Source organism: Oncorhynchus tshawytscha, linkage group LG05 (assembly GCF_018296145.1).
Source record: "Oncorhynchus tshawytscha isolate Ot180627B linkage group LG05, Otsh_v2.0, whole genome shotgun sequence".
NCBI classification, from domain to species: domain Eukaryota; kingdom Metazoa; phylum Chordata; class Actinopteri; order Salmoniformes; family Salmonidae; genus Oncorhynchus; species Oncorhynchus tshawytscha.
In genome coordinates, this window is record NC_056433.1 from 24,279,498 (window position 1) to 24,306,428 (window position 26,931).

A 26,931-nucleotide genomic window follows, 5' to 3' on the forward strand; every position below is an offset into this window, starting at 1 on the left:
CTATTATTTAATATTTTCTCATTTAAATTGATACCCCTGCTTGGTTCACAAAGGCAGTATAATAGAGAGAATTTACCACAGGATGCTTTATCTTGGATGTAACGGCTTTATCTTGGATGTAACCATCATGAATTATGTTTTTATGGCCTGACCAGCTCTTGCCAATTTACATTTATTGTGTTTTCTGGACTTCATAGTTACAATATTGTAAGACAGAACCTTGAGGATTCAATGGCTATATCAGCATTAAAATACAGTGTCTTAAAAATAAGGTTCCAAAATATGGTGCCTCAGGCATTTTTTGCCTAATCAATGACATAATGCAATGCATATGGGTAGCTTAGACATTTGGATAGTAAAGGTACAGTGTAACCTATTTGTCCAGATAGAAAAAAAAATAGGGAGACCGTCTGTATCACCATGCGTCAGACAGTGCTTCTGTATAGGACTTCTAATGCAGCTTTCGCTACAGTACTTGCCTATTCAGTTACCTCACCTGCATTTCTGTTTTGTATGGCTTGAACTGTTGATGGGTCTTTGGTTACTTTATCGGCTTGTGTGGTTCACTCCGCTTGGTTACATTTTTATGCTAAACAATTTGTCACGAATCTTGTTTCTTTTTTTTGTTGCCTTTTGTTGATTTAAAATAGGAAAAAGCATCATGTATAAACAGGCCTTGATTGAAAAAGACAATTAGTTTCCTGTTTTAAGTGTGTTAACTTAAGTGGTGTCAAGTACTTAAGTAAAATTACTTTATTAAAGTACTACTTAAGTAGTTTTTTGGTGTATCTGTACTTTACTTTATTTATATTTTTGACAACTTTATCTTCAATACATTTGTAAAGAAAATAATGTACTTTTTACTCCATATATTTTCTCTGACACCCAAAAGTACTAGTTAAATTTGGAATGCTTAGCAGGACAGTAAAATGGTCCAATTCACTCACTTATCAAGAGAACATCCCTGGTCATCCCTACTGCCTCTGATCTGGAGGACTCGCGAAACACACGTGCTTAATTTGTAAATGATGTCTGTGATGTTGTAGTGTGCCACTGGCTATCCGTTAAAAAATATAAAACAATACAATTGTGCCATCTGATTTGCTTAATATAAGCCATTTGAAATGATTTATACTTTTACTTTGATATTTACATATATTTAAAACCAAATACTTTGACTTTTACTCAAATAGTATTTTATTGGGTGTCTTTTACTTGAGTCATTTTATATTAAGGTTACTTTTTACTTTTTTACTGAAGTATGGCAATTAGGTACTTTTTCCACCACTGGTTAACTTAGCAAATAGGAAAATGGTGTTATTATTTCATGTTCAAAGAAACAGTGCGCGTGTGCAGGAGTTGTCACTTCATATTGGTGACGTCTTGATGAAGTGGGGTTAGCTTCGTTTGCACCGCCTGAGGGCGACATTCCATCGATCTGATCCTAGCTTCATTGTGGAAGTGACGTATGTTACAGTCGTGATCATCTGTGTATGTCAATTGGATCTGTAAAGGAGGAATGTGTATATATATATATAGAGCTATATATATATATATACAGTATATACACACACACACTACAAAAACGGTTTGCTATACATTCCTCCTTTACAGATCCAATTGACATACACAGATGATCACGACTGTAACATACGTCACTTCCACAATGAAGCTAGGATCATATATATATATGGTGTTATTATTTCATGTTCAATATATATGGGGTTTACAATTGGTTCAGTAATGTTAGGGTTGCATGACAAAGGTTGGTGACAGAACTTCAGCTACTGAGGTTGCAAGGCTAGGATGGGATGCTTTCTTCTGGTTGACTAGCAACCAGGGTTTTTATGTTGAATAAAGAAAGGATATACACACTATTAGGATGACATTAAGTACGGTTCATATGACACGCTGACAATTAATTTTACACTTCATATTGATATTGCTAGCAGCTTGCTTTCTCAGGTAATGGGGAACGTTACGTGGCCGGTGTCATTCGACGGCATGGTCTGCGGAGTAAGCTAGTTACGTTGTCCATTATGGCAACAGTAAACAAAAGTTGTCTTTATTTTGTGACATCAATAAACGATTACCGATATCACCCAACCATTGAAGTCGACTATATTTAAGTCATATTGTGAAGTTATGTCTTGTATTAAATTTAAAGTTATAATAAACTACCAATGTCGACACGCAATATTCGGGATGCCAAGGCATATGATTCCGGTTTTAAGCAGTTCTGCAGAGCAGGGTTAGGGTCAATTACAATTTTTAGTTGAAATTCCAATTAATATATTGAATTAACTTGTGAAGTGGAGACTTTAATTTGAATTGAATTCGAATTTCAACAATCTTCAAGTTATTGAATTGGAATTAGACAGTATAGCTAGACTGTCTGAATGGTGGCATGGTCAGCCTGAAAGCCTGAGGGAATTGAATTTAAATTTAAATTTGTGGAGTTGTTGGGGATAATATTGAATTATTCGAACATACCTAACATTGGAATAGAGAGGAATTTAATTATCTGAATTCAAAGACTGACCTGGAATTTAATTTGAATTAAATTGAATTTACAGGGAGAGGGAATTGACTTAGGCTTGAATTTGGGGAATTAAATCCATCCCTGCTGCAGAAAGCGGAGAATGGTGGGCCTGTGGAGATCCTACTGGGCTCTGGTGACCAGGCATCCATGGACTGTCCAGATAATCACAGCCAGTAAGAAAACACCAATGATGTATACAAACCCTGGATTGCTGATGTTATGTTTTGGCCAATGAGAGGCTTTGAAGCCACTGGTCGGCCATATTGGCACTCCTCAGAACAACAGTCATTCATAGGAATTAATGGATTCATACAGTATTTAAATGTTTCAAGATCAAAATGTATTTTAGTATTTTTGTTGTAGTGGGGAGAGTAACATAACTATATATATATATATATGTCAATGTATATATATATATATATATGTGTGTATGTGTTTCGTTTGCTTAATATAAATTAAAAGTATGCATTAAGGTGTCTGTAATAGAATAAACGTGGCAAAACCAAATATAGTATTAGTAAATGCATTTCTGTAGCTTCCAAAATATTTTTACACTAGTGGTGGAGTGGCAAGATGGAGACACGGTTGCTTCAAAACAGTGACTCATCTAGTGTGTGTATATATACATTTTAAAATACCCACTACACTAAGCTACACTACAGTAACTACACTATGTCCATTATGCTCCTCTACAGCAAAGCCCCTGGCAAGAGTCCCAGAAATTCCCTCAAAAAGTGAGGGCGACGGAGACAATTTACCCCAGCATTTTCTCTGAAGCTTTCACCTGATCGGCTTAAACTTTTACAGGTCAAATCAAACAGACTTTTTCTGTCCAAATGTTTACAAACGCAACCCCGTATTCCATGGCTCACGGATGAGAGCTGCAGTCTGAATGGGGTTGTTCAATTTGTGCTGTACCTTAAAATGGAACCATATCTGTGTTTTGTAAATATTTGACATATTTCCTGTTGATTCAGTGACAGTGTTGCTTGTGGTGGCAAACATGTTGGTTTTTGACACATACCCTTATGAAAAAAGATTGCAGTCAGAGTGCAGTATAACTATAGTTAGAGTATAGTTATTCTGCAGTATGCTCTATTCTGCAGTTATTCTGCATTTACTGTGTCTCTTTTACTGCAGTTTCAAAACAGCATTTTTTTTTGTAAGGGTAGCATTCATCAGAAGAGGAAGCACTGACTACTCAGGGTATCCAGGTAAGTATTACTTAATTGATCTTTTGCTGAAGTTTTTCTTTTCATGAAGGTGTGGACATTTCCTTGCCGAAATAGGCGAACCATAATGTTGTCCTTTTATGCCGTTTTATTATGTAGGTTACTCTTGTAGAATAGAGGCGTTTTTCCTATGATGCTGATGTGACTCATTAACCAACATCTGCATGCCCACACGGTCTGTTTTGTCCGTTAACCAACACAAGATGGCAATGAAGAAGTATTTTCGCTACAAGGTCTTTACTACCCTCACTAGCTGACAGGTCCTTGCGGCGATGAATATGTCAGGGTTAGGTGCCAGCTTTGTTTTGATAGCTAATTAAATCCAATCAATATTTGGTCAGATATTTCACCCTGATTTGACTTGAATATTTGTCTGACTTAGTCCTCTCTATAACCTGTAGTTCAGGGATAGCCAGTGCTGATAAGTTAAGTTTTTTTTAAATTGTATTATTATTTTTAAACTTATTTGACCGATGTCTGTTCAATTATTTGAATTCCATTTTGTTCGTTTTTTTTTGTGAGCTCAATGTGCACATTGCACAGCTTTAAGCGATAAATCAGATCCTACCTGAACTGTGTGATGTAGTAGGGATTTGTAGTTTCCAACAGGCCAACATTCTACACTGTTTAGCGCATAATTAACTACAATAACCAAAATCCACTGCGCATCTACTTGTCCAGTCTGTTTCTTTTATGCCTGCTATGGAGAATGTGCGATTGTGAGGGGATAGCAGCTGTTGCTTTGGGATGTAGCTCTACCTGAAAATACATGATCAAAGTGATGGATAGTTGGTATTCAGCAGTCATAAGTATGCCTTATTCACTTTGAAAATATGTATTTTGTCAGACAGCATAGGCAGCAGCTCTATAGAGATGATATGATGACTTGGAATTAAATAATAGTTATCAAATAAAACCAATGTCATATATACAACAACTGAAATATTTTATTAAAGTAATGTGAATAAATTATGTTTAATAAGTGATACGCAGTAATGGGCAGTCACTACCATCATGGGAATTTATTTGTATTATTTTTTCATATAAACGAACTGAAACCGAACCGACCTCAAAAAGCACTAATCCCTCAACACTAGGGGTAGCCAAAGTCTATATTGTCATTGACCGTGTGAAAAGGCTTTGATATGTTCCCACAGGCAATTACCTGGGTGTTTCTCCTCAGAAGCAAAGCTTTGTCTGTGTGACCAATAACAATGCAAAGAGGAAACGTCAACTGGGTTGTGTAACCTTTACTTAACTAGGCAAGTCAGTTAAGAACAAATTCTTATTTACAATGACGGCCTAAACCGGCCAAACCTGGACGATGCTGGGCCAATTGTGTGCCGCCCTATGGGGTGTGGGTTAAAGGGTTGCAGGCAGTTTATACATTTATGTAATCAAGATGTCTGACTTGAGTGACTCATCATCTTTGTTTTCAATGGGAAGAGAGATGGGAGCCACTGGCGTTTGTATGTACTGTAATGCACATGAGACATTCAGAAGACAGAGAGAGGGCACCAGATAAGGATATAACGAGTGTGTGTGAATGTGTGTGTGTTCAAATTAATGTCTGCTCTGAAAAGGCAGAGACACTGCAAGCACACCTAAACTTTACTGACCTCGGTTTGGCTTAGCTCCAGGTCTGCTTACCTAGCCTGTATGATACATGGAATTCAGTACCTGGCATCAGTCAGTCAATGGAAGGATGGATGAATTAACAAATAACGAACAAACAACTGAATGAGAAAAGAGAGATATCAGGACACCAGTGAGCCACGGTAGCAGTAGCTGATATCCAAAGTCAAGTTGTGAGTATGAATCTTAAGAAGTACTCCTCTTCCCCTCCTATGTGGGTGAGACAGGTCTGGCTGGGCTTTCTTCATCAGCTAAATACCTCTGAGGGCTCAGTGGGTCCACTCCCTCCCCAGTGGAACAACCATCAGGCCCCAGGGGGAATGCCTGCCAACTCTTCCCCGGATCACTTCACTTAGCCTGGGCCACGTCAATCACCATCTACCCCATTAGCCTCCAGAGGCCCTGGCTCTCCCTCAAGGACGGGCCCTGGAGCCGCCGCCAGCCACCCGCCAAGCTAGCTGGTGCTGACATCAGCACTCTCACTTAGGCATGGGGAGAAGAAGCTTGTTACCACCTCTTGACTAGCTACCATGTCTTGCCTCAGTGGGCATCAGATGGATGCTAGATCTAGATAGGGTATTAAAGTTTGGAGGAAAGATGTTTTTGTTTTTTTCACCTTTCCTGTGTGTTTTATCACTGGACACATACTGTAGGACCTTACAAAAGTGAAATGGTAAATCTAAGTGTCGACCTAGGGTCTGGCTGTGTTTAAGGATGAGCTCATATACTGTAGCTAAGCCTCGGGTTTCTCAAGATTTATGCTTGGTTTGTTCTGTTCTTAAAGGGACAGTTATTAGAAATAAAGGTTTACAATTTATTTTTATTTATTTGACCTTTATTTAACTAGGCATGTCAGTTAAGAACAAATTCTTATTTATAATGACAGTCTACCAAAAGGCAAAAGGCCTCCTGCGGGGACGGGGGCTGGGATAAAAAATATATATACACTACCGTTCAAAAGTTTGGGGTCACTTAGAACAGTAAAGAGGCGACTCCGGGGTGCAGGCTTTCTAGGCAGAGTTGCAAAGAAAAATACATATCTCAGACTGGCCAATAAGAAGAAAAGATTAAGATGGGCAAAAGAACACCGACACTGGACAGAGGATCTCTGCCTAGAAGGCCAGCATCCCGGAGTCGCCTCTTCACTGTTGACGTTGAGGCTGGTGTTTTGCGGGTACTATTTAATAAAGCTGCCAGTTGAGGACTTGTGAGGCGTCTGTTTCTCAAACTAGACACTCTAATGTACTTGTCCTCTTGCTCAGTTGCGCCACGGGGCCTCCCACTCCTCTTTCTATTCTGGTTAGCGCCAGTTTGCGCTGTTCTGTGAAGGGAGTAGTACACAGCGTTGTACAAGATCTTCAGTTTCTTGCCAATTTCTCGCATGGAATAGCCTTCATTTCTCAGAACAAGAATAGACTGACGAGTTTCAGAAGAAAGTTATTTGTTTCTGGCCATTTGGAGCCTGTAATCGAACTCACAAATGCTGATGCTCCTGATACTCAACTACTCTAAAGAAGCCAGTTTTTTTTTATCAGGACAACAGTTTTGAACTATGCTAACATAATTGTAAATGGGTTTTCTAATGATCAATTAGCCTTTTAAAATTATAAACTTAGATTAGCTAGCACAACGTGTCATTGGAACACAGGAGTGATAATGTGCCTCTACACCTATGTAGATATTCCATAAAAAATCTACAACATTAACAATTTCTACACTGTATTTCTGATCAATTTGATGTTATTTTAAAGGACAAAACATTTGCTTTTCTTTCAAAAACAAGGACATTTCAAAGTAACCCCAAACTTTTGAATGGTAGTGTATATAGGGCAAAACACACATCACGACAAGAGACACCACAACACTACATAAAGAGAGACCTAAGACAACAACATAGCATGGAAGCAACACATGACAATACAGCATGGAAGCAACATGGTAGCAACACAACATGGCAACAGCGCAACATGGTAGCAGCACAAAACATGGTACAAACATTATTGGGCACAGACAACAGCACATAGGGCAAGAAGGTAGAGACAACAATACATCACACAAAGCAGCCACAACTGTCAGTAAAAGTGTCCATGATTGAGTCCTGGAATGAAGAGATGGAGACATAGCTGTCCAGTTTGAGTATTTTTTGCAGCTCATTCCAGTCACTAGCTGCAACAAACTGAAAAGAGGAGCAACCCAGGAATGTGTGTGCTTTGAGAACCTTTAACAAAATGTGACTGGCAGAACGAGTGTTATACTGGAGGATGAGGGCTGCAGTAGGTATCTGAGATCGGGGGGAGTGAGGCCTAAGAGGGTTTTATAAATAAGCATCAACCAGTGGGTCTTGCGACGGGTTTACAGAGATGACCAGTTTACAGAGGAGTATAGAGTGCAGTATTGTGTCCTATAAGGAGCATTGGTGGCAAATCTGATGGCCGAATGGTAAAGAACATCTAACCGCCCGAGAGCACCCTTACCTGCTGATCTATAAATTACATCTCCTTAATCTAACATGGGTAGGATGGTCATCTGAATCAGGGTTAGTTTGGCAGCTGGGGTGAAAGAGGAGCGATTATAATAGAGGAAACCACATCTAGATTTAACCTTAGCCTGCAGCTTGATATGTAAAGAGGGAAGGACAGTGTACCGTCTAGCCATACTCCCAAGTACTTGTATGAGGTGACTACCTCAAGCTCTAAACCCTCAGAGGTAGTAATCACACCAGCGGGGAGGGGCGTTCTTCTTACCAAACCATATTACTTTTGTTTTGGAGGTTAAGGGCAGAGAAAGCTTGTTAGAAACTAAAAAAGTTTGTTATAGAGAGTATAAGATTGTATCATCTGCATATAAATGGATGAGAGAGCTTCCTACTGCCTGAGTTATGTTGTTGATGTAAATTGAGAAGAGCGTGGGGCCTAGGATCGAGTCCTGGGGTACTCCATGGTGATACAGACAGCAGATGTTCTGACTTTATACACAGCACTCCTTGAGAGAGATAGTTAGCAAACCAGGCCAAAGACCCCTCAGAGACACCAATACTCCTTAGCCGGCCCACAAGAATGGAATGGCCTACCATATCAAAAGCTTTGGCCAAGTCAATAAAATAAAACAGGCCAATAACAGTTGGGATAGGCTTGATCTCCCCTTTAAAAAAAGGACTAACCATGGCTCCCTTCCAAGCAATGGGAACCTCCCCAGAAAGGAGAGACAGGTTAAAAAGGTCTGAGATTGGCTTGGCAATGATAGGGGCAGCAACCTTAAAGAAGAAAGGGTCTGAAACATCTGTCCCAGATGTTTTTTGGGGGTCAAGTTTAAGGAGCTCCTTTAGCACCTTGGACTCAGTGACCGCCTGCAGGGAGAAACTTTGTAGCGGGGCAGGGGAAAAAGATGGACAAGCATCGGGGCTAGTCACATTAGAAAGGGGAAGAGATGGATACAATGAAGGACAGACACCACTCAGATAGATATAGGTTCATCTGACTTTTAAGTAGTTTGTGTGTGTGTGTGTGTGTGTGTGTGTGTGTGTGTGTGTGTGTGTGTGTGTGTGTGTGTGTTTGCCTTGCCTTATGTCTCATAATACTGTTAAAGGTTAGTTGTAGAGGCTCCAGTAAAAGCACATGAAAGGTTCAACTCTCTTCCCAGATGTTTTTGCCGGATCGAACTGCCTTTATTATTTCTACCCTGACATTTTAAGAAAAGGTTAGATCACTGAAAACGGGCTCCTCTGCCTGTCAAAGCAATATTATTAAGGCCCAATGTTCTTTTTAAAACATAATTTGGGTGCTAGAGGTAGAGTCTGCCCTGTCAGGTCTGAGTTGACTTCAATTGAAGTTCTCTGCTGAGTGTGCCACGCAGGAGCACCATAACACCTCATCCTCCTGTATTTGGACCTGGAGGTCCGTAGGCTGGGGCTCCACCATGGCCTCATTCCAAACCAATCTTGTCCGATTTCACAACTCCCTCCCTGCAGATCTGAGTGCATAGGGTCCACCGGGTTTTCTCCATGGTTTGATAGTGTGGGGTTTGGAATCAGGCCAAGCTTTTCTCTAATGAGTCTAATGTCTATCCATTTCCCACTGAAGTTGTGTCCTTTTGTCTCTCTGTCCCTCCCCAGTGTGTGTCCCTCCATTACTTTTCTCCCAAAAGAGGTGAGGGCCATCTGCCCAAGGCCAGTCAGGTCCACACCGCCCAGAACAAATCATTTGAAATAAACCAGGACCGTTCTCTCTCTTCACACCTTAGCCCCCGCCACGCAGCATCATATTATCACTATGACCAGCCAAGCTAAAAACAGAAGCACCCTAATTCTGTAGCTCTGCCATCAGTTGTTGGGTGAGCTGTCAGTGTCTCAGCCATGGTCTCCACTCTGTCATACATCTCTACCACATAGCCCGGTCATCCTCCATCTCTACCACATAGCCTGGTCATCCTGCATCTCTACCACATAGCCTGGTCATCCTCCATCTCTACCACATAGCCTGGTCATCCTCCATTTGTACCACATTGCAGACAGAGTTCAGTGTGTCAAATCGGAGGGCATGTTGTCCGGTCCTCTGGCAGTCTCTATGGGGGTGCCACAGGGTTCAATTCTCGGGCTGACTCTTTTCTCTGTATATATCAATGATGTTGCTCTTGCTGCGGGTGATTCCCTGATCCACCTCTACGCAGACGACACCATTCTGTATACTTCTGGCTCTTCCTTGGACACTGTGCTATCTAACCTCCAAAAGAGCTTCAATGCCATATAACACTCCTTCCGTGGCCTCCAACTGCTCTTAAACGCTAGTAAAACCAAATGCATGCTTTTCAACCGTTCGCTGCCTGCACCCGCACGCCCGACTAGCATCACCACCCTGGATGGTTCCGACCTAGAATATGTGGACATCTATAAGTACCTAGGTGTCTGGCTAGACTGTAAACTCTCCTTCCAGACTCATATCAAACATCTCCAATCCAAAATCAAATCTAGAATCGGCTTTCTATTTTGCCACAAAGCCTCCTTCACTCACGCGGCCAAACTTACCCTAGTAAAACTGACTATCCTACCGATCCTCGACTTCGGCGATGTCATCTACAAAATAGCTTCCAATACTCTACTCAGCAAACTGGATGCAGTTTATCACAGTGCCATCCGTTTTGTTACTAAAGCACCTTATACCTCCCACCACTGCGACCTGTATGCTCTAGTCGGCTGGCAATCGCTACATATTCGTCGCCAGACCCACTGGCTCCAGGTCATCTACAAGTCCATGCTAGGTAAAGCTCCGCCTTATCTCAGTTCACTGGTCACGATGGCAACACCCATCCGTAGCACGCGCTCCAGCAGGTGTATCTCACTGATCATCCCTAAAGCCAACACCTCATTTGGTCGGCTTTCGTTCCAGTTCTCTGCTGCCTGTGACTGGAACGAATTGCAAAAATTGTTGAAGTTGGAGACTTTTATCTCCCTCACCAACTTTAAACATCTGCTATCTGAGCAGCTAACCAATCGCTGCAGCTGTACATAGTCCATCGGTAAATAGCCTACCCAATTTACTTACCTCATCCCCATACTGTTTTTATTTATGTACTTTTCTGCTCTTTTGCACACCAGTATCTCTACCTGCACATGAACATCTGATTATTTATCACTCCAGTGTTAATCTGCTAAATTGTAATTATCCGCCTACTTCCTCATGCCTTTTGCACACAATGTATATAGACTCTTTTTTATATTTTTTATATTTTTTCTACTGTGTTATTGACTTGTTTATTGTTTACTCCATGTGTAACTCTGTGTTGTTGTCTGTTCACACTGCTATGCTTTATCTTGGCCAGGTCGCAGTTGTAAATGAGAACTTGTTCTCAACCAGCCTACCTGGTTAAATAAAGGTGAAATATATATATTTTTTAAAATTGCCTGGTCATCCTGCATCTCTACCACATAGCCTGGCCATCCTCCATCTCTATCACATAGCCTGGTCATCCTCCATCTCTACCACATAGCCTGGTCATCCTCCATCTCTACCACATAGCCCGGTCATCCTCCATCTCTACCACACAGCCTGGCCATCCTCCATCTCTACCACATAGCCTGGCCATCCTCCATCTCTACCACATAGCCTGGTCATCCTCCATCTCTACCACATAGCCTGGTCATCCTGCATCTCTACCACATAGCCCGGTCATCCTCCATCTCTACCACATAGCCTGGTTGTTCTGCATCTCTACCACCTAACCTGTTTGTCCTGCATCTCTACCACCTAGCCTGGTTGTTCTGCATCTCTACCACATAGCCTGGTTGTCCAGCATCTCTACCACATAGCCTGGTTGTTCTGCATCTCTACCACCAAGCCTGGTTGTTCTGCATCTCTACCACATAGCCTGGTTGTTCTGCATCTCAACCACATAGCCTGGTCGTCCTGCATCTGTACCACCAAGCCTGGTTGTTCTGCATCTCTACCACATAGCCTGGTTGTTCTGCATCTCTACCACATAGCCTGGTCGTCCTGCATCTCTACCAGCTAGCAGGGTCGTCCTGCATCTCTACCACCTAGCAGGGTCACCCCGCATCTTGAACAGAATGCTAACACCTTGACTGGTCACGTCACTCTGACCTTCACACAGGCCATTCCCTGGACCAGTAGAGGGGTGAGGGAAAGCAGAGAGGCAGATGAGGCGTGACTAGTGAGAGTATCTGTTTTAGAGTTTGGAGTTCCCTAGAGGCAGTGATCCGTGATCTAAGCTCCCATCTCTCCCTCTCTGTAGGGAACAAGAATCACTCTCTCTCTCCATGGTGTCTCTCATCAGAATTTCTGCCCCATTGTACACAGAGAGGGCTTCTCAGCTCTATTCTTCTTGACAGGTAGCAGCAGTCTACCACACACTCACACACTCTCTCTCTCTTACACACACACACACACTCTCTCTCACACTCACACACACACTCTATCTCTCACTCACTGAAACACACACACACTGCTCTCCCTCCTTTATCTTGGACTCTTCCAAAAGTTGTTTACAAGAATCCCCAACTTCCTTTGACAGGAGCCACCATGAAACCCACCTTTTCCCCAGGTGCGTAGCCTCTCTCTCTAGTGGTGTATCTGTTTGACTGTTCATTAACTGCTGTGTGATAAATGGCATCTATCTGACTCCAGACCTGCCCGGTGAGAGTGTCACAAAGAGGAATGCTTTGATCCTGAAATGGGCTTGTGTTTATATCTAACAAGATACTGACTTGCATTTGTTCAAGCAGAGAGAAGTCATTTGAGTTGCTTTGTCCCTTTTCATGATGTCAACAAAGGCAGAACATATTGATCTCTGTCTGTATTGTTAGTTGTACAGAGAATTGATGGAAATGTTTTTCCGCTCAGAAGTTTTCTAGCCAGCAACATTGTGGAGAGAGAGTCATCGTTTTCAGCTTAATTTAGAACAAGTTTGGAGTCACCGTTTTCACAACTCACACCCCACAAAGAAACCACACCGTTTAGCCTGGAAACACTTTCAGCTGTTGCCTGTGTAATTTACATGTCAATGGGTTTCTCTTCATCATCAATCAATCTCGCGCAGTCATATTCATCAATGTATCTCCTAAATCAGATGTTTGCATCCTCTGCTGTAGATTTCCCATACAAGTTGATCTCCGCAGAGACACGTGAGGCTGTTTTTTTGATCACGCACATATAAATAATGCATGTGTATGTTTGTCCCCCCTCCTGTCTGAGGTTGAGGCGAGGTGAGCGATGCCCCCAGGCCCAGCCTCTGGGCAGCGGAAGGGAAGGGAACCCGTGACATTTCCAACACATTGGTGGAGACTGCTCCGTCAACCAGATTGGCACTCCCTGTGTGTGTTAACAGGAGGGCACGCACACACACCGTACACACACATACACACAGGACACTGTGATGTCCCACTGAGGCCTTTCTGGCAATGAAATCAGTTTCCATCAGTCGCTATGGCCAGTGTCCATAGACTCCTCTCTCTTGTGCGCGCTCTCTCTCTCTCACTAATTGATAAATGACACTGTACTCTTGAAACCTTTCACTCTCTCTACCAGCTCTCTCTCTCCCCCCCCTCTCTTTCCCTCCCCCTCTCTCTCTCTCTCTCTCTCTCTGCCCCCCTTTCTCTCTCTTTCTAGTGAGGAGGTATTTACAGAGCATAGAGCTACTGAATGGTTGACCTATCCTGTGTGACCGGGGCATGCACACTTCCAGTCAGTCAGTGTGTCAGTCATCCTTACCTGTGGCATTAAGGTCTCCAAAGACAATGACCTACAGTACTGTACTAGTGTGTTTTAGGATGACTCGGTCAGAACTTTGGGGATGAGTCCAGAGGAGAAAGGTTCAGTGTTTTGTTTTATTACTTGCGACTCGAAATCATGATAATCAGGCCTTGCTAAATCACCTCAATGGATTTGGAGTGATTATACATTTTTAAGATTCACATCAGTTAAGTCACACATCTCTTGTGTTCTGAATGTCTATGCTAATTGAATCTGAGTGCTTTTATAGAAATCATCTATATTAGTGGCTGTATTGGTTACATAGGCTTGGTGCCTCTATCTAATGATATTAGCATGTTGGTGACAACTAGGGTTGCAAAAATCCTGTAACTTTTCCAAAATTCCCAGGTTTTCCAGAATTCCTGGTTGGAGGATGCTTCTTTTTCCCGCTTATTCCCCTGATTCCAGGAATGTTAAATCCAATATTTCTAAGAAACTTGGGAATTTTGAGTAAGTTGCTGGAATTTTTAACCTTATTGACAAATCATTTAAACCGTAAGACACTTGTTCACATGAATCTACACAGTGTCACAAAGATATTAGTAATACAATGTACTACAACTGTGTAACAGTTGAGTGGACATGTGTAGAATAGGACAAATGCCCAGTCAACCATTCCTCTGCTACAATGTAACTACAGTCTAACTAATCAGTTTATGTAGTGTTTATGAATCGTATATTTTCCTTTATTATATTTACAGTTGAAGTCTGAAGTTTACATACACTTAGGTTGGAGTCATTAAAACTCGTTTTTCAACCAATCCACACATTTCTTGTAAACAAACGAATGTTTTGGCAAGTCAGTTAGGACATCTACTTTGTGCATGACACAAGTAATTTTTCCAACAATTGTTGACAGACAGATTATTCATCTTATAATTCACTGTAAAATCAAAAGAAATCAGCCAACACCTCAGAAAAAAATGTAGACCACCAAAAGTCTGGTTCATCCTTAGGAGCAATTTCCAAATGCCTAAAGGTACCACGTTCATCTGTACAAACAATAGTACACAAGTATAAACACCATGGGACCATGCAGCTGTCATAGCGCTCAGGAAGAAGACGCGTTCTGTCTCCTAGAGATGAACGTACTTTGGTGCGAAAAGTGCAAATCAATCCCAGAACAACAACAAAGGACCTTGTGAAGATGCTGAAGGAAACAGGTACAAAAGTATCTCTATCCACAGTAAAACGAGTCCTATATTGACATAAACTGAAAGGCCGCTCAGCAGTTTGCAACTGCACATGGGGACAAAGATCATACCTTTTGGAGAAATGTCCTCTGGTCTGATGAAACAAAAATAGAACTGTTTGGCAATAATGACCATCATTATGTTTGGAGGAAAAATGGGGGGCTTGCAAGCCGAAGAACACCATCCCAACCGTGAAGCACGGGGATGGCAGCATTATCAAATCAAATTTATTTATATAGACCTTCTTACATCAGCTGATATCTCAAAGTGATGTACAGCAACCCAGCCTAAAACCCCAAACAGCAAGCAATGCAGGTGTAGAAGCACGGTGGCTAGGAAAAACTCCCTAGACAGGCCAAAACCTAGGAAGAAACCTAGAGAGGAACCAGGCTATGAGGGGTGGCCAGTCCTCTTCTGACTGTGCCGGGTGGAGATAATAACAGAATATGGCCAAGATGTTCATAAATAATAATCACAGTAGTTGTCGAGGGTGCAGCAAGTCAGCACCTCAGGAGTAAATGTCAGTTGGCTGTTCATAGCCGATCATTAAGAGTATCTCTACCGCTCCTGCTGTCTCTAGAGAGTTGAAAACAGCAGGTCTGGGACAGGTAGCACGTCCGGTGAACAGGTCAGGGTTCCATAGCCGCAGAAATGAAACTGGAGCAACAGCACGGCCAGGTGGACTGGGGACAGCAAGGAGTCATCATGCCAGGTAGTCCTGAGGCATGGTCCTAGGGCTCAGGTCCTCAGAGAGAGAGAGAGAGAGAGAGAGAGAGAGAGAGAGAGAAAGAAAGAAAGAAAGAAAGAAAGAAAGAAAGAAAGAAAGAAAGAAAGAAAGAAAGAAAGAAAGAAAGAAAGAAAGAAAGAAAGAAAGAAAGAAAGAAAGAAAGAAAGAAAGAAAGAAAGAAAGAAAGAAAGAAAGAAAGAAAGAAAGAATGAATGAATTAGAGAGATTCACACAGGACACCGGATAAGACAGGAGAAGTACTCCAGATATAACAAACTGACCCTAGCCCCCCGACATATAAACTACTGCAGTATAAATATTGGAGGCTGAGACAGGAGGGGTCAGGAGACACTGTGGCCCCATCCGATGATACCCCAGGACAGGGCCAAACAGGAAGGATATAACCCCACCCACTTTACCAAAGCACAGCCCCCACACCACTAGAGGGATATCTTCAACCACCAACTTACCATCCTGAGACAAGGCTGAGTATAGCCCACAAAGATCTCCGCCACGGCACAACCCAAGGGGGTGCGCCAACCCAGACAGGAAGATCACGTCAGTGACTCAACTCACTCAAGTGACACAACCCTCCTAGGGACGGCATGAAAGAGCACCAGTAAGCCAGTGACTCAGCCCCTTTAATAGGGTTAGAGGCAGAGAATCCCAGTGGAGAGAGGGGAACCAGCCAGCCAGAGACAGCAAGGGTGGTTGGTTGCTCCAGAGCCTTTCCGTTCACCTTCACACTCCTGGGCCAGACTACACTCAATCATATGACCCACTGAAGAGATGAGTCTTCAGTAAAGACTTAAAGGTTGAGACCGAGTGTGCGTCTCTCACATGGGTAGGCAGACCATTTCATAAAAATGGAGCTCTATAGGAGAAAGCCCTGCCTCCAGCTGTTTGCTTAGAAATTCTAGGGACAATTAGGAGGCCTGCGTCTTGTGACCGTAGCGTACGTGTAGATATGTACGGCAGGACCAAATCGGAAAGATAGGTAGGAGCAAGCCCATGTAATGCTTTGTGGGTTAGCAGTAAAACCTTGAAATCAGCCCTTGCCTTAACAGGAAGCCGGTGTAGGGAGACTAGCACTGGAGTAATATGATCAATTTTTTGGGTTCTAGTCAGGATTCTAGCAGCCATATTTAGCATTAACTGAAGTTTATTTAGTGCTTTATCCGGGAAGCCGGAAAGTAGAGCATTGCAGTAGTCTAACCTAGAAGTAACAAAAGCATGGATACATTTTTCTGCATCATTTTTGGACAGAAAGTTTCTGATTTTTACAATGTTAAGTAGATGGAAAAAAGCTGTCCTTGAAACAGTCTTGATATGTTCGTCAAAAGAGAGATCAGGGTCCAGAGTAACGCTGAGGTCCTTCACAGTTTTATTTGAGACGACTGTACAACCGTCAAGATTATTTGTCAGATTCAACAGAAGATCTCTTTGTTTCTTGGGACCTAGAACAAGCAGCTCTGTTTTGTCCGAATTTAAAAGTAGAAAGTTAGCAGCCATCCACTTCCTTATGTCTGAAACACAGGCTTCTAGCGAGGGCATTTATGTTGTGGGTGTTCTTTGCTGCAGGAGGGACTGGTGCACTTCACAAAATAGATGGCATCATGAGGTAGGAAAATGATGTGGCTATATTGAAGCAACATCTCAGACATCAATCAGGAAGTTAAAGCTTGGTCGCAAATGGGTCTTCCAAATGGACAATGACCCCAAGCATACTTCCAGATTTGTGGCAAAATGGATTAAGGACGACAAGGTCAAGGAATTTGAGTAGCCATCACAAAGCCCTGACCTCAATCCTATAGACAATTTGTGGGCAGAACTGAAAAAGCATGTGCGAGCAAGGATGCCTACAAACCCGACTCAATTACACCAGCACTGTCAGGAGGAATGGGCCAAAATTCACCCAACTTATTGTGGGAAGCCTGTGGAAGGCTACCAAATACTAATTGAGTGTATGTAAACTTCTGTGTCACGTTCTGACCTTTATTTCCTTTGTTTTGTTATTATTTAGTATGGTCAGGGCGTGAGTTGGGTGGGCAGTCTATGTTTGTTTTTCTATGATTTGGGTATTTCTATGTTTCGGCCTAGTATGGTTCTCAATCAGAGGCAGGTGTCATTAGTTGTCTCTGATTGAGAATCATACTTAGGTAGCCTGGGTTTCACTGTGTGTTTGTGGGTGATTGTTCCTGTCTCTGTCTTTGCACCAGATAGGACTGTTTAGGTTTTCCATGTTTATTGTTTTGTAGTGTTCATGTGTACATTTACATATTAAAAGAACCATGGACACTTACCACGCCGCATTTTGGTCCTCCGATCCTTCTCGCCTCTCCTCTTCAGATGAAGAGGAGGAAATCCTTGACATTCTGACCCACTGGCAATGTGATGAAAGAGATAAAAGCTGAAATAAATAATTCTCTCTACTATTATTCTGACATTTCACATTCTTAAAATAACGTGATGATCCTAACTGACCTAAGACAGGGAATTTTTACTAGGATGAAATTACAGGAATTGTGAAAAACCGAGTTTAAATGTAGTTGGCTAAGGTGTATGTAAACTTCCGACTTCAACTGTATGTATGTCTTACACCCATAGAGATGTATTATTGAATATTGTGTTCTAATTATATTACTATGGGACCCCCATTAAAATTATTATAACAAGACAAGTGGTGTATGGTGAGTGATTATGTATAATAATCATCAGTAGTGACTGATATCAGTGAAGCAGAAGCAGGTGTACAGGGGATTAATGGTGAATGGGGGTTGATGTCTTTGAATGGTCTTCTACCGCTTTTTCTGTCATTGGCACCGTTTCAGGTTGGCATGTGTCTAAGCACGTGCCCGCTGTGCGCTGGCACAGAGCGGCAGCTGCCCGCATCCCAATGATCTTCCTGTTACTCTCTCTTTCTCCACCCCTTCTTTCTCACTTCCTCAACCTCTCCCTCCCTCTTTTCTCTTCCTCTCTCTCGTCCGGGCACGCTGGTGGGGGTGGGTGATGTCATCTCCCAGCAGGTGCTTGAGAGGCGGGGTCTAGCCAATCACAACGTGACACGGACGGCCAAGATGATGAGAATCGGATTATTCTTCGTCGTGAGTCCTCCTTCCTCGCTCTTCCTGTCTTTTATCTCACTGTCTCACCTCAAATGACTGGTTAGTGTCAGTATATCAGTCTGTACCACACATGCACATTGGGTTGCTCTCTCACACACAAGGGAGAGGAGGTTTGCAGGGACGGGTTCATGTGCTGTCACAAACACTCCATCGGCCAGCTGTTAAAGGGAAACAGCTCTGCGACTGTGCGTCAATAGCAGCCACATGTAGGTATGAGTAGGTCTCTGAAGGAGTGAGAGAACAGCTGGGCAGCGTGGGCTGGCCACCCAAGGCCAGGCCACAGCACCAAGGCTCCTGGACACGCCACACACAGATGTTCCCTCTGACACACTCCTTCTCACAGACTCTGTGAGATGCCGTTGGCAGTGACACTCTACAGAGAGCTGAGAAACTCTGTTGTCGTGACTCACCACAGTGTGCGCCTGTGTGTGTTTGTATGTGGCCATCAGCCCAGTCACGGACCACCCTCTGTGTGACATCACTGGACAGAGCAGGGAGAGTGAGTGCAGAGCGTCACCTAGAAATATTATGTTTTTGTTACGAAGGCAAAGATTATTTATAATTGTGATCTTATGTTCATTCATTAAATATTCTATTGTTTTTGTTCAGTGCCACTGAGAGGAGACCAACACTGTCTACACAGTTATGTAAAAGTAAAGCTCTAACACAAAATGACTTACAGATCTGAAAGAGGTGCTGTGGTAGACTATGTTGTCTCACATATTTGTTTCTAGAATGTTCCCGAAAGCAATAACATTTTTCATGTTTATTTCCTGCTGTTACCCAATCAGTTTTTTTATGATGAATCTGTGTGAAGGATCCTGGTGGTCCTGTTTTCAACCCCAGGGCACTGTATTAGGTGGATGGTACAAGGTTCTGGACAAGCTGGTCACTGGGGGGACCAAAAGTGCCTCCATCAAAAAAATGCACTCCACTAAGATGAGAGGGGCATCTGGGTGTCTGCATTTTACATGTTAATTTTCAATAAAAAACTAAAACAACTTCAGTACCACCAGCCATTTGACATGAATAGATCAATTAACATGGTTTATATGACTTTAGATAAATTCTCTAATGGGCTGGTCATTATCCCTTGCATGACTCCTTTACTTACAAGCCAAATAACAACAAACATTCTAAATATGAATGGACCCCAGGTGAAGGTGCCCTCAGAAGTGCCTATCACTGTGGTGCCAGCCAGAGCTGAGTGAATAGGTGTAACACACATCAGAGAAATCTATTTCTGCCTGTTCCCACGTTTACCCCTGGAGGGTGATGCCCCCCTCAGCGCGTGTCAACTAATCCTTGCATTGACAGGTGGGGAACAAGGCCTGCTTGTATAATACACCGCTAACATGATTTGGGGTCTGTGAATGCACAGGAAGAGAGAGGACAATGAGAGGCAAGCGCAGCATGGCCCTCTCCTGGAGGAGGGATTAGTGTACACTCTGAAGGATGCATGCTCTCCTTTCACAGCATTGCTATTTTCACACACAACTTCCACAAAACAGGGACTCCAGGGCTAAATTTAGATCTTAAAGACCCATTTCTGTTTCAATGTCCTGTCAATGTTACCATATATAACACATTGTGGAGGGAGGGGGAGTTGATGCTGGTGGTCCCTGTCTAAATGAAGTTCATTAGTAGTTGTACGTCAGGTGGTGAATTTGGCCAAAGCTTTACCTGGGGAGTCCTAACCACACTCTCTTTATTACAGTCACTGAGCTGTAAAGATGCTTCATGTTAAGAAACAGGATGTTCCCAGACTTAGATGATTTTCAGTGACCTGAAAGAAGGGTAAGATTAGCACAGTTGGTCTGAGCAGCCTGACTTGCCTAGTTAAATAAAGGTAAAAAAAATAATACAAATAAATCAATAACTGCTGCCTCAGTGACCATAATGTTGGTGATTTGATCAATGTTGCATCAAATATCAATAAAAGTCTACAGGGTGAGGGTCCGTGTTTTAGTAATGACACAGCAACAGGTAAATTGCTATTTTTACTTCTGTAAATTATATGTTTTATAACACAATTTGGCTTTTATGTACAACCCTTTAGAGGTAACAACAAGCTCTACTTTCAGGGCCCAACTCGACTCATCATAATCACCGCAATTATCCAATTTTCTTTTGAAACCTTTTCAAAGTGACCAGTGTGCATCATTATGTGTATGGCCCATGCCCATGCAAAAGTAAGTTTACATTAAAAGCCACTGACCGTTTTCCCCACAAATTTTTCAGACACGTCCACATTTATATCAACATGTATATTCACACACAGACCACACGCACACACACACACACACACACACACACACACACACACACACACACACACACACACACACACACACACACACACACACACACACACACACACAGACAGATAAAACAGTGTTTGTTCTTGTCATGTACCAACAGGTGGGCTTTGCTCCGTGTTTCCTGGGTGCCTTCCTGGGGATCTCTAGAACCTTGAATGGACTGACTGTGGAAGGAGAACATTGCCAAGCTCAAGAGGGTAAGGCTCATCTCAGCATGACTTTACCCCACAGTTGTCAATTAAACGTACAGTACATTGAACCTCAAAGAATAATATGATTAAAAAACATACAGTACTAGTCAAAAGTTTGGATACACCTACTCATTCCAGGGTTTTTCTTTGACAATTTTCTACATTGTAGAACAATAGTGAAAACTATGAAATAGTAAAAACTATGAAAAAACACATTTCATTTCATTCATTTCAACACAATCATTTAGTAAGCAAAAAAGTCTTAAACAAAGGAAAATATATTTTATATTTGAGATTTTTCAAAGTAGCCAAACTTTGCCTTGATGACAGATTTGCACACTCTTTGCATTCACTCAACCAGCTTCATGAGGTATGAACTGGAATGCATTTCAATTAACAGGTGTGCCTTATTAAAATGACATTTGTGGAATTTCTTTCCTCCTTAATGTGTTTGAGCCAATCAGTTGTGTTTGGGCTCCCGAGTGGTGCAGCGGTCTAAGGCACTGCATCTGAGAGCTAGAGGCGTCACTACAGACCCTGGTTCGATTCCAGGCTGTATCACAACTGGCCGTGGTTGGGAGTCCCATAGGGTGGCGCACAATTGGCCCAACGTCATCCAGGTTAGGGTTTGGCCGGGGTAGGCAGTCATTGTAAATAAGAATTTGTTCTTAACTGACTTGCCTAGTTAAATAAAGGTTAAATAAAATTAAAGGTAAGGGTGATATACAGAAGATAGCCCTGTTTGGTAAAAGACAAAGTCCATATTATGGCAAGAAGAGCTCAAATAAGTAAAAATAAATGACAGTCCATCATTACTTGAAGACATGCAGGTAAGTCAATCCGGAAAATGTCAATCCTTTTCTTCAAGTGCAGTCGCAAAGACCATGAACCATTATGATGAAACTGGCTCTCACGAGGACCGCCACAGGAAAGGAAGACCCAGAGTTACCTCTGCTACAGAGGATAAGTTCATTAGAGTTACCAGCCTCAGCAATTGCAGCCCAAATAAATAAGTAACAGACACATCTCAACATCAACTGTGCAGAGGACACTGAGTGAATCAGGCATTCATATTTTAATTGCTGCAAAGAAACCACTACTAAAGGACACCAATAATAAGAAGATACTTGCTCGGTCCAAGAAACACGAGTAATGGACATTAGACCGGTGGAAATCTGTTGTTTTTTGGTTCCAACCGCCGTGTCTTTTTGAGACGCAGAATAGGTGAACGGATGATCGCCATGAAGCGTGAAGGAGGAGGTGTGATGGTGTGGGAGTGCTTTGCTGGTGACACTGTCTGTAATTTATTTAGAATTCAAGGCACACCTAACCAGCATGGCTACCACAGCATTCTGCAGTGATACGCCATCCCATCTGGTTTGCGCATAGTGGGACTATCATTTGTTTTTCAGCAGGACAATAAACCAACACACCTCCAGGCTGTGTAAGGGCTATTTGACAAAGAAGGAGAGTGATGGAGTGCTGCATCAGATGGCCTGGCCTCCACAATCCCCTGACCTCAACGCAACTGAGATGGTTTGGGATGAGTTAGACTGCAGAGTGAAGGAAAAGTAGCCAACAAGTGCTCAGCATATGTGGAAACTCATTCAAGACTGAAAATAATTCCAGGTGAAGCTGGTTGAGAGAATGCCAAGAGAGTGCAAAGCTGTCATCAAGGCAAAGGGTGGCTACTTTGAAGAATCTAAGTACTTTATTGGTTACTACATGATTCCATATGTGTTATTTCATAGTTCTACAATGTAGAAAATAGTCAAAATAAAGAAAAACCATTGAATGAGTAGGTGTGTCCAAACTTTTGACTGGTACTGTATATTAAACATGAGTCACAACTCCAGATATTATAGAAATGTACACATGCTAATTTTTGTCATCTTTAAAAATCAACATGTTGTCTTAAAAGATAAGTGTTTAGTGTTGGCCTTGTAGCCAGTACCTCCTGTAGTACCCTCTGTACTACCTCCTGTAGTACCCTCTGTAGTACCCCCTGTAGTACCCTCTGTAGTACCCTCTGTTGTATCTCCTGTGGTACCTTCTTTAGTACCTCCTGTAGTACCCCCTGTAGTACCCCCTGTAGGACCCTCTGTAGGACCCTCTGTAGGTCCCCTTGTAGTACCCTCTGTAGGACCCTCTGTAGGTCCTTCTGTAGGACCCCTGTAGTACCTCCGTTAGGACCCCCTGTAGGTCCTTCTATAGGACCCCTGTAGTACCTCCGTTACGAACTCCTGTAGGTCCTTCTGTAGGACCCCTGTAGGACACCCTGTAGGTCATTTTGTAAGACCCCTGTAGGACCCCCTGTAGGACCCCCTGTAGTACCTCCTGTAGGACCCCTTGTATCACCTCCTGTAGGACCTGAGCTGAGGCTTCCTGTGGAACTCCTTTCCTCTCCTCCTCTGTGTTCTCCAGGAAGCTAACAGAGTGACCCCCATCTCTGACCCAGTTTAATTAGAAGCTATTTCCTCCCATGGAGGGACATAATGGAGGGAAGGAGGGTTGAAATAGCGGCGGGTGACTCATGTCTTAGATAAGGGGTGTGTGTGTGTAACAGGGGTGTTCTTCCACCGCTCCCTTCCTCTCGCTCGGCGGACCATAAATTATTTATGCAAGGAAGGCACTTGAGCTAAAATGAGGCCGAAAGGGCAGTCACCAAAATGTCAGAAGAGACAGAAAACAAATGGCAAATGTGCTCATTAGGCAAGACTGTGATGTAAAATATATGTGAGGTGAAAGACAATAACATGACCACACCTCCCTCATCTAAAGCGAGGTGAAACTTGGTCTGGAGCCAGAGACCGACGTTACTAGTTTGAATGGACATTAGTGACACGTGACAATGTTGGCAGACACATGCAGCATCATCCTCAGTCCTCAGCACTGCTCTTCATTAGCTAGTGGCAGTCCGCTCGCGTGTCAATCACAACACAAGCCAAGCTATGACTTCCCTTCACCTCATTTTATATTGTGGGTCAAGCTTTCCCCCGAGACCACTTGGTTATTCATGTGTCTCATTATAACAATCACTCTGGTGCTACAGTACCTCCCTCCTTTATGAGAGGATGAATGAGATAGAGACGTGGGGGTTGGAGACGTCCATTTCGAGAGCTGCCATTCTCCTACATTCTCCATTCTCCGTTATTGGTCAGTCACTTCACTCAACGCTGCTGGATGCTGATATTGAAGGTCAAGTGCACACTACCTATTGGAAATACAAAGATTTGTGCTAGCGACTTGTCTACCTATTAGCGTTTTCATTACGCAACAGTTTGATGACGTTATGACATTCTAAAGCTCAGTGTGTCATAATTAAGGGAGGAGATGGTGAGCGTTGGGCAAACTGTTGCATGACCACATGACTGCAGCCTCGTGAGCTCAAATAAGTTGGTTGTCTCTTCAGCCCTAGACCACGAACGAAAGACGTTGCTCGCCAAAGGAGGATGGATTTTGGTGAGGTCATCGTGTGTCTCTGACGTTGTATCCCTGCAGTGTTTTAACCCCAGGTGGCCAACGCCTTGTTTGCTAGAAATTAGAAACTGTTACGCCCCAGAAAATCAACAAAGACAGGCAACATTTCTGAGAACATTGGCTTATTTTATACATCCAGTCCTGCCCAATAAAGACATTATTACAAAAAAAAGAATGAAATCCAGCCAATCTTGTTGCCTGTTGACCTTTAGTGAGATGGGCCAGGCTAAGTGAGGGTGCAGGCAGTTCCAGATGTCAGGTTGTTTTATATGCCATGTGATGTAGCAGGACAGGGCACTGACCCACAGTTATTAAATTGAGACTATGGTGTTGAGCTGGTATTGAGTGTCACCTGTCACTGTCTGTGACTGACTCAGAGGGGGGCCAACGCATACTGTAACGTCTCACAGCCTGAGTGACAGCCCCTACCCACCTGGTCAGGGTCAGAGGTCAACACAGGTTTGAACTGAAGGTAGACACCCCTGTGAGGGAGAGCTAGTGTCAGAAGTTAAGTGTTTCTACCAGAAATTCACCATTGTTTCAACATAAAGATCTCTATGTCTCTTATTCTCTGCAGGACTATGCTTTGATCTCAAATTACTACCTAAGTTCTCCATGTGGAAAGCTTCACATACTTACGGTATGAACCACTCTATGCTTCATCAATGTGTTCCGCTCTTTTTCAGCTATGGCCTCCAGTCCAGATTGCCAACTTCTTTTCATCCCACTGCACCATAGGTAAGGCCCAGGGATGGTTAGTGACGTCAATGTTATCCATATAGATTTTCAGTGTAATGTCAATTTATACTCAGAAATATTGATTTATTCATTCAGCTGTGATGCCTGAATGGAACTCTGATGTTAGTACAGTGGGGCAAAAAAGTATTTAGTTAGCCACCAATTGTGCAAGTTCTCCAACTTAAAAAGATGAGAGAGGCCTGTAATTTTCATCATAGGTACACTTCAACTATGACAGACAAAATGAGGGAAAAAAATCCAGAAAATCACATTGTAGGATTTTTTATGAATTTAATTGCAAATTATGGTCCGGCCGGTGACCAAGAACCCGATGATCACTCTGACAGAGCTCTAGAGTTCCTTTGTGGAGATGGGGAAGCTTCCAGAAGGACAACCATCTCTGCAACACTGCACCAATCAGGCCTTTATGGTAGAGTGGCCAGACGGAAGCCACTCCTCAGTAAAAGGCACATGACAGCCAGCTTGGAGTTTGCCAAAAGGCACCTAAAGGACTCCCAGACCATGAGAAACAAGATTCTCTGGTCTGATGAAACCAAGCTTTAACTATATCCCCATCCAACCTGACAGAGCTTGAGAGGATCTGCAGATAATAATGGGAGAAACTCCCCAAATACAGGTGTGCCAAGCTTGTAGCGTCATACCCAAGAAGACTCAAGGATGTAATCACTGCCAAAGGTGCTTCAACACAGTACTGAGTTATGGGTCTGAGTACTTAAGTAAATGTGATATATATATATTTTATAAAAAATGATTTATAATTATTATTATTTATAAAATGATTTATATATATATATATATTTTTAAATAAATTAGCAAAAAATTCTAAAACCCTGGTTTGGCTATGTCATTATGGGGTATTGTGTGTAGATTGAGGGTGGAAAAACAATTTGATCAATTTTAGATTAACGATGTAATATAACAAAATGTGGAAAAGGTCAAGGTGTCACACCCTGATCAGTTTCACCTGTCCTCGTTATTGTCTCCACCCCCTCCAGGTGTCGCTTGTTTTCCCCAGTGTATTTATCCCTGTGTTTCCTGTCTCTCTGTGCCAGTTCGTCTTGTATGTTAGTCAAGTAAAACAGTGTTTTCCCATACTCCTTATACTATTCTCCTTTGATAGTCTTCCAGGTTTTGACCCCTGCCTGACTCTGGACTACTTTCCAGCCTGCCTGATCATCATGCCTGCCCTGACCTTTATTCTGCCTGCCCTTCGGTACCTTTTGGATTCTGAACTGGTTTTGATCTTTTTGCCTGTCCACGACCATTCTCTTGTCTTACCCTATTGGATTAATAAATATTGTAAGATTCCAACAATCTTCCCCCTGTGTCGGCATCTGGGTCTCGCCTTGTGTCACAAGGGGTCTGAATACTTTCCGAATGCACTGTATATGTTAGTATTAATACATTATAAAGTTGAAAGTCAGTCAGAGTGTAGTTGACATATGCATATGCAATGACTTACTCT

The 26,931-nt window shown here is 42.6% G+C and overlaps 1 pseudogene; it reads left to right on the plus strand.

Annotated features, from left to right (window-relative positions):
- Positions 1-2,642: 2,642 nt before the first annotated feature.
- Positions 2,643-25,449, plus strand: LOC112251741 (annotated as a pseudogene).
- Positions 25,450-26,931: the final 1,482 nt, after the last annotated feature.